General features: G+C 46.6%; 2 pseudogenes; both read left to right on the top strand.

Annotated features, from left to right (window-relative positions):
• The window catches only part of LOC112076657 (fibroblast growth factor 5-like), a 20,823-nt pseudogene that overhangs the window by 11,007 nt on the left and 2,316 nt on the right, over window positions 1–7,500 (top strand).
• Window positions 6,037–7,500, top strand: part of LOC139026115 (PDZ domain-containing protein 4-like) — a 3,109-nt pseudogene continuing 1,645 nt past the window's right edge.

Below are 7,500 nucleotides of genomic sequence, written 5' to 3'. Positions count from 1 at the left end.
GTCGATTGAAGGTCTCAGTATAAAGTTTTTTCTTCTCCCCGCCTGTGTTTGATATCAAAACCTTTTAATGTTGAGAAGAACTGTACCACACTACCTGTGATGTGCCTTAGTAAACCCCTACATGTGATGTGTGTATCTATAACCATACACTAACCTACACATTCTCTGTGTTGAAGTGTACTGTGTTATTCTCTGTTATCTTCAACTGGCTTATCTGTTGGTGTCTAACTCTAGTTACTGTGTCTTAGGCCGTCTGTAATGGTGTCATGTATCTTCTCCTCCTCAGTCCCTTGTGTTGTGCTCAGTTTAACACACAGTGACCTAACCTTGTTTCTGTCTGTATGTCTAGCGAGAGATCCTCTAATGTGGCTCAAAGTCTCTTATCTATACTCTGTTTGGTGCACTGTTTTGGTAATCACACACCTCCTCTCACTCATTGCCCTTTCTCTTATAAATGCTTAATTTTCCATCTTGTGTTAGTCTCCATCTCAGTTTCTCCACCGTCTCCCTCTGTTGGTGCCCTGGTACTTCCTTTGTGTTAATCATCTCTTCACCAACTTAGAAAAAGGGTTCCAAAGGGTTCTTGGCTGTCCAGGGATTGAACCTTTTTGGTTTCCACGGTAGAACCCGTTTTGGGTTCAAGTTAATCCCTTCTTGAGGGTCTACACTAAGGAACCAAAGGGCTCTTCTTAACGAGTTTACAGGAACCAAAAGGTTCTTCAAAGGGTTCTCCTATAGGGATTATCCGAGGAACCGTTTTGGGTTCCTAAGACAGCACTCCCCTACTCTTCCTTTCTTCTCTTTCCCACGGCTTCTCCTATCTGACTCTGGTCTCGCTCCCTCTCAGGTGAAAATGGTAAGGGCTGTCTGTCTCTCACGGGACCCCACCCTGGATGTGCGAGAAACCTGCTGTCTCACGTGTTTGAAGAGGGGGCCCGGCGGCGGGCGGGGACTGGCAAGGCGGGACAGTCAGCAAGTTCCAGGGGGCTGACTGAACTGTGTGGACAGCGGGCACTCAGACTGACAATCAGCTATCCAAACACATGTTTGACTCTGGGAAGGCCGCCCACCACCAGGTGGAGCCCCGCCCTACCCGCACCCTCCCTCCACTGCCACCCTCCTGGTAACCCAACCTGCTCAACGATGTTGTTTGAAGTGGAGTGTGTGAGTGGAGTGTGGATGGAGTGTGCGTGTGTGTGAGAGAGAGAATTCAATTTACTTTCAATTCCATAAGATTTTGAAAGCTCTCGCAGTTTGTCAGCTCTGCTTAATTTTGATACACTACATATTCTCTATGTTTTCTTCTCAGCTTTTAGAGCCTGAATACTTATGACCCCAATGACTACTTTGACATCACTCAGCATGAGGGGAATCTGCAGGCAGGATGAGTTGGAGTATGAGGTGAGGCTAACATTTTCCTGTCAAATTTAAAATTGCCGACCGTAATATTCACACCGCAATCCCATTCTTCATGCCCTCTCCATCTCCATTACAGTGTTCATGTGTTTAACATGCTGTGTTTATGTCTGCACACATTTCAATAGGAGGTGAGCTGTATAAAGTCTCGTCAACGAGGACAAGCTGGGTTTCAACGGTGTGCTACGACAGGACGATGAAGGGGGACCGGAGACTATGTGGGCGAGGTTGAAGGAGGATGGGACGGAGGATGATGGTTATACTTCTCTGATCGGCCTGTTTGCCAGCTAACCTAATCCTCTGTCACTCTTCCTAGGTCAACCCCAATAGTATAGCTGCCATGGATGGCCGTATCCGAGAGGGGATAGAACTTACACAGGTCGGATTGGTTGAGAAACATTTTTAGATACGTCTATTTATAATTTATAGGCAGACAAGCAGGGTCAGACAAGAACATTTCTGATGTGACTGTGTCCAGATAAACGGGTGGACTCCACGAACAGAGAGGCAGGCGGTGGCCATGTCTGACCCGGAGGACAGCACAACATCTCCCTGCTCCTGGCCGGCCTGAATAGAGGTGGAGACCCTCTGAACTGGTTTAACTATCTGATATACCATATAACAAACCAACCAAGCCCATGCATAACTACATAAGTAAATTTACCAATCATAACAACACCCCACAAGACCATGATAACTACGAGTACATAAATACCAATAATAAAAAACCAACCAAACCATGATAATACAGTACAATAATACCATATAACCACCAAGATGGTTCATTCTTCCACCAAAATTTAATTCAAATTCAGTCCAACTAGTTTCTTAAACAAAAAATGACATGAGACAATGACATAAAGAAAGGTCATATCGAACTCTATACTAGAGGCAACCCTTTGGTTGTGTAAAATAAATAAGACTGGAGCTTTATGATCTCCCCCTATCCCTGCCTTAACCCATGTAAAGGAGACAGGAAAGGACGCAGGGAGTAAGAGGCAGAACAGATTTGGGAGAAATTGGAGCTGGAACCAGGGAGCGATAGCTAAGCGAGGAGAGGGAGAGCCTGGTTGTTTTAAAAAGTACGTGCCCAATCGTGGCATTGCTTTGTTTTCCCCTCAAGTCACACGCTCAACAGCATAAGGAAAACAGTCCGCAGGACAATCCCATATGTATATATACAAGGGTAGTCACTGAACACACACACCTCCAGATGGAAGCCGGCATAGGTTGACCATTTTTATACTGAGAGTGATTGCATGAGGCATAGACACACCAATATAACCCTTCTCATAACACAGCCATGCAAAAAAAACAAATGTGTGTGTGCTCTGAGACACCTCAGAGTGTTGAATATCACAGAATGCAGTCCACATCAGCCCAGAATGAGATAGGAGGCAGATTTAAGAGAGGGCCAATTAAATGTAGGCTGCTACCCCACCCCGACCACGTCACACTCTGCAAGTACCCTCAAATTCTCGCTTTAATTTTCATTCTGGCAAACTCGATAAGAAAGAGACCGTGAGATGCAGGGGTAGACTAAAACTGCAAGCCAGAAAAACATACAATTTCATGGTTAGCAACACGCATAACATTATGGAAAGAATGAAATGGAATTCTACAAGAACCATAAATCACTCTCTGAAAACACAACCCTATGGAACCTCCTTGGACAGCTTTTCACAATTCACAGATAAATTGGTCCACATGGAAAACTAAAGGATAGACCGCGTTAAATGGCTTAGTAAAAGGAAATCAAAGCATTTCCATTCAATCATTAAAAAGCTAGTTTGGACTGAAAATGTAGATATTTTCAACATCACGCACTTAAACTGTTTCATCATCAAGAATTATCCTATTTTGAAATCTTTTGGAGTCAGAGCAATCCTATTTGAGCTCAGAAAATGCCTAAATTTATATGATAGTGTAAGGGGCGAAAAAAAAAAAAGGAGGAGGGTGGAAAAAAAAGAGAATTAATTAGTAAGAGAAAAGAGAGGGATAAGGTGGAGAGATAATAGGAGGGGGAGAGCGGATAAAACAAAACCTTGCAGAAGGCCTATCTACCTGCAATCTCCTAGAAAAATATAAACAATCGGAACCACAGAATGAAAAATAACTAATTTAGCACAAGATGGAGTGTTTGGAACTTAACTAAATGAAATTACAGTTAATGAAAATGTACACTTAATCCAGTATAAACTAATGTTTATCCATTTAAATTACACAAGGGGAACAAAGTTGCACAAATTAAGCCCATCGAAGTTTAGTGGGGTGGAGGTTGGAATAGTTGGCTGTCAATGTAAAATGCTATTTTACGCAGTCTGCCCTATTCCAAGACATGGCATATGAGGCCTTGGAGTGAGATGGCTTGGAAGATACTTTTCTAGTCAATCATGCTTTGAAAAAACATTACTTTAAAAAATGGAATCAAACGCAATCTCTATCGTTAAACATGGACAGGCCTAATGCTTTATTATCTAACATGTTGAAACTGTGTGGGAGAACCGGAAGAGAAACCAAATAGTGCAGTCTGAGGCCATGTGGCAGGGGGAGATGGGGTGTGAACCAGTTGTCCTGTGCAGTGGGTGATGTTTATGAATGTTTGTGTGCGTCTGTATGTTGTTGATTGGTTTGTTATGTTTAGTATTCTTTTAAAAAGGACAACAATGTAATCCTTACCAAAAATACAACTATAAATAATAGATTCTCGATAAAGTATGTCCTCACATTGAAAATTCAAGAGTGAAGAAAGGAAAAGAGATGGGGATGCTCCAAGAGGTTATATGAGCGATATTAAGGAATTATTCAACGGTCTGGAAAAGAGCAAGAGAGAGCGGACAGAGAAATAATGACATGAAGGGTTTTTTTGAATAATAATATCTTCAACTTGAAATCCAGTTAAACAATTCAAGTGTAAAACCCAAATCAATTCACCCTTTTAACAAGCACAAATGTATTACATATATCTGCAACATTGTCTTTAAACAAACACAATGGTTTAAAGTTGGTTCTGCAAACACGATACAATATACATAAAAAGGAATAAACTTGAAGTGATCGAATACAGTTTTGGCACATCTGGTGGCCAATCTTTGTAAGACACTATGAGCAAAAACCATATTAGTCACTGAAAGTTTGTTATATATATGAAACCTAGGCAAATTAAGTGACGCAAACCACACATGTTGCATAGATTCTTGCAATACCCACACAGTTTTTATATTTATTTTCCAGAAATACGTTTATTTGGAGTCTCTTCAACTTCTTTCAATTTTGTTTATGCAAAAAAAACTGGGTCCAGGTTTCTAAGGGTTAAAGTTAATCAACTCGCACTCTGAGGCGGTTGATTTGTTTGCTGAATTAAAGCATACACATTTTAGTCAATTAATCGCAGGGGGATCTGATTAAAGGAATTAAATATTAAAAAAAGCAATTTGTAATCCTTCTGTACTATTCAGTGGGTAAGTAAAAACACCGCACAGAGTGGTTGGTGCATACATTTTAACTTTGGGACCAATTTTCTTTCTTTTCATCCAGAAGAGCTACGTGGAAAATACGCCTCAGAAAAAAAATGCCTGTTTAAATGGTACATGAAATCACACATTACCTTGGCTCCTAACCGCCAGATTAGGCTCCTAACCAGCATCTGAGATAAAACGCTAAAGACATACCTCTGTAACATGTTGTATGACGGTTCCCAAGAGTACAAGAAATTGACCTGTTCAATCTAATACTATATTTTCAATCTTTCTTTTCCTTCTCCTTTGCGCGGCCTTCAATGACAAACCTCAACTCCATATCGAAACCACAAACGGCAAATCACAAATCCAATCCGCTGAAACACCATTCTCGTCCAACTTAGAATGAAACCAGCTGGCAACTGACCCAGATGAACTGGAAAACTGGAGGTTTTTTGGAATTAACGCTGTCCACTGAGACCTGCCCCAGCCTCCATATCAGCATGAGGGAGACGAGGTCCCTGCTGGCGTGAAGGCCACCAGGGGGTCGTGGGGGGGTGGTGTGGCTGGTGATTCGCGGGCGAGGTCACCGTGACTCTCCCATGGCCTGCTCCACACCGTTGCTGGTAACCGCCAAGGAGTTGGAACACGGGTGGGGCCGTACAGATCCGAAGCAGTCAACCGGGAGCGTACCTCCCGCAATGAGGAGTCCTTCAGAACACTGACCTACTAGGAGACACAGACCAGCGCCCCACCACCACACGCTCACAAACCCGGGGCAGCCTGGCGCAGGTTCCACTCTGGCCAGGGGGAATGGGACAATAACCCGCACCCTTTCACCTTCTAGCATGGCCACCTCCACAGAGTTCCACTTCAGCACTTGATCTCTACTTGGGTCTGACTGTCTGAGTGGGGGAGGAGGTGGGCTGGCAGGGGAGAGGGTCTACGCAGCTGACCCAGTGGATGATGATATCCGGGGTCTGGACAGAAGAAGAGTGTGGAGAGGTAACAGGGAGCTTGGAGATCAAGTGTTACTTATTGAGAAGAACAGCAATGCTCCTCTGGTGCTGGGGGAGCAATGAGGGTCTGGGGAAGACAGGGGGGGCGAACGAATGGGGGGGTTTCCTCTGGCCTGTGAATACGGATGAGAGCCTGATCAGCCATGAAGATGGCCTCGTGGAAGAAAGAAGCTACGCCACTGAGTTTAAGTGTTCGTCAACACACTGAGGGCCAGAACATGGAAGCAGCTCGGGAGCGGCTGTCTCAAGGCATGGCCCCCTGGAGGAGGAAAGTGGGGCTGGAGGTGGGGCCGGGGCTCGGGCGGGTGGGCTCCTCCTTTTGGTTAGCGAGGAGTCCTGTCAACCATGAGCTGTCACGACCATTATGAGTTGCCTGAGAGGGAAGCGCTCCGAAAGGACCAGCACCAGCGCTAACACAAACACCAGGAGGGGAGAGCTTGAGGAGCACCCCTCTGGTCAGCGAACAGTATCCCTCCCCCTCTGCCACATGGCACAGCACGCTTGGAGGGGGAGACTCTTGCCTCTTTGCCGTCTCGAAACCCGCCGCGGCACGGAAAGAGGGGGGAGGCAGGAGTGAGAGGGGGGCAAGGCTAACTGACCTGGAAACCAGCCTAGTCCTCTAGCTCACACAGGAGGGGATTCGGAACGTCGGAAAGTCAAGACCTCTAGCCCGGAGGGGCCAAAGTTTCAGATCCTGTCCCCCGTGGACGGGGGTAGAAGAGAGGGGGTCAGACGGAGGGGTGAGAATGCCCAAACCAAATGGACAGTGGAGGGGAGGGAAGGGGACGTAGCGCTGAGAACAGCCCTTATCTGTCCGCCGCCACAAGTCTGGCTCCAGAATCCCCCAGCGCTAACCAGAGACTGCAATGCAGAATGAGTCCCCTCCACATTCCGAGGGCCTAGGAGAAGACCAGGGATGGAAGGCGAGCTCCCATGGAGCCTGGGAGCACAAGCAAAGGAATCCCAGGGCCCTGTGTCCATGCCATCCTTACCCATCCCTCCTCTGCCTCCGCCGGCGCTCACCGCGTATGGAGTGGAAGGTCAAGTCGGCAGCGAGCGGATCCCCGCATGTTGCAAGGCGTAGGGACCGCCTCCTGAAGGCGCCGGGCCATTAAGATTCCGGGAGAGAGGGCGCATGCGGCATGAACCACGGACGAACGATGCCGTCACGAGATGAAGATGGGCGTATTGGTAGGAGGAAAGGAAGCAGAGCTTCTCAGGGCCAGGGAACACGCAGACGCAGGGAGTTTAATGATGGCCAAGCAGGCTGCCGATGCGTGAGGGAGAGGGATAGGAGTATGGAGTAACCAGTGGGCGGATGGAACAACATGAGGGGGCTCGCAGGGACGGAGCCCACTACCATCTTGGAGCTGAGCCCAAACAGGAGGAAGCCAGAAAGACGGAAGCCGTAGGATCCTGGACAACTGGATTCACCATCCGGAACATACTGGCCGACGGAACAAGGTCACCGACGGCAAGAGGTCTAACACCTCTGGCTGTCAGTCACCACTGTCCTAATGGAGAGGGTGGACAGACCGAGAAAGAGAGGAGAGGGTGGAAGAACCGAGAAAGAAATGAGAGGAGAGGGTTGGAAGACCGAGAAGGAA

Source organism: Salvelinus sp. IW2-2015, unplaced genomic scaffold (genome assembly GCF_002910315.2).
Source record: "Salvelinus sp. IW2-2015 unplaced genomic scaffold, ASM291031v2 Un_scaffold3910, whole genome shotgun sequence".
Lineage (NCBI taxonomy): Eukaryota > Metazoa > Chordata > Actinopteri > Salmoniformes > Salmonidae > Salvelinus > Salvelinus sp. IW2-2015.
Note: the sequence above shows the minus strand (reverse complement) of the source record. Positions and strands in the feature narration are given on the sequence as shown.